The following is a 327-nucleotide window of genomic DNA, read 5'->3' as shown; positions in this document are numbered from 1 at the left end:
TATTTAAAAAGAAATTTTAATTGAAAATTTAATTTTTGCAAAGCCAAATTAAGAGCACAAAGGCCTCTTGTCGATCAGGGAAATCCTGTGGGGAGATACTAGGCCCAGAGATAACCTGGCCAGAGAAACAGCCCGAAATTCAGGGTGACAGCGCCCTCTGGAACTGGCCAGATCTCCGCTCCGCGCCCCGCCCCGGCCCCGTCGGCCACCAGAGCCCCGCCCCTCAGGCCTGGCCCACGCCCAAGACTCCGCCCTGTGTCCAAGGCCCCGCCCCACCGCCGGAGCCCCGCCTCCGCCTCATTTCCACGGCTCCGCCCCCGCTCCCGG

This window comes from Tupaia chinensis, unplaced genomic scaffold (genome assembly GCF_000334495.1).
Source record: "Tupaia chinensis unplaced genomic scaffold, TupChi_1.0 Scaffold138365_1, whole genome shotgun sequence".
Classification (NCBI taxonomy): domain Eukaryota; kingdom Metazoa; phylum Chordata; class Mammalia; order Scandentia; family Tupaiidae; genus Tupaia; species Tupaia belangeri.
Note: the sequence above shows the minus strand (reverse complement) of the source record.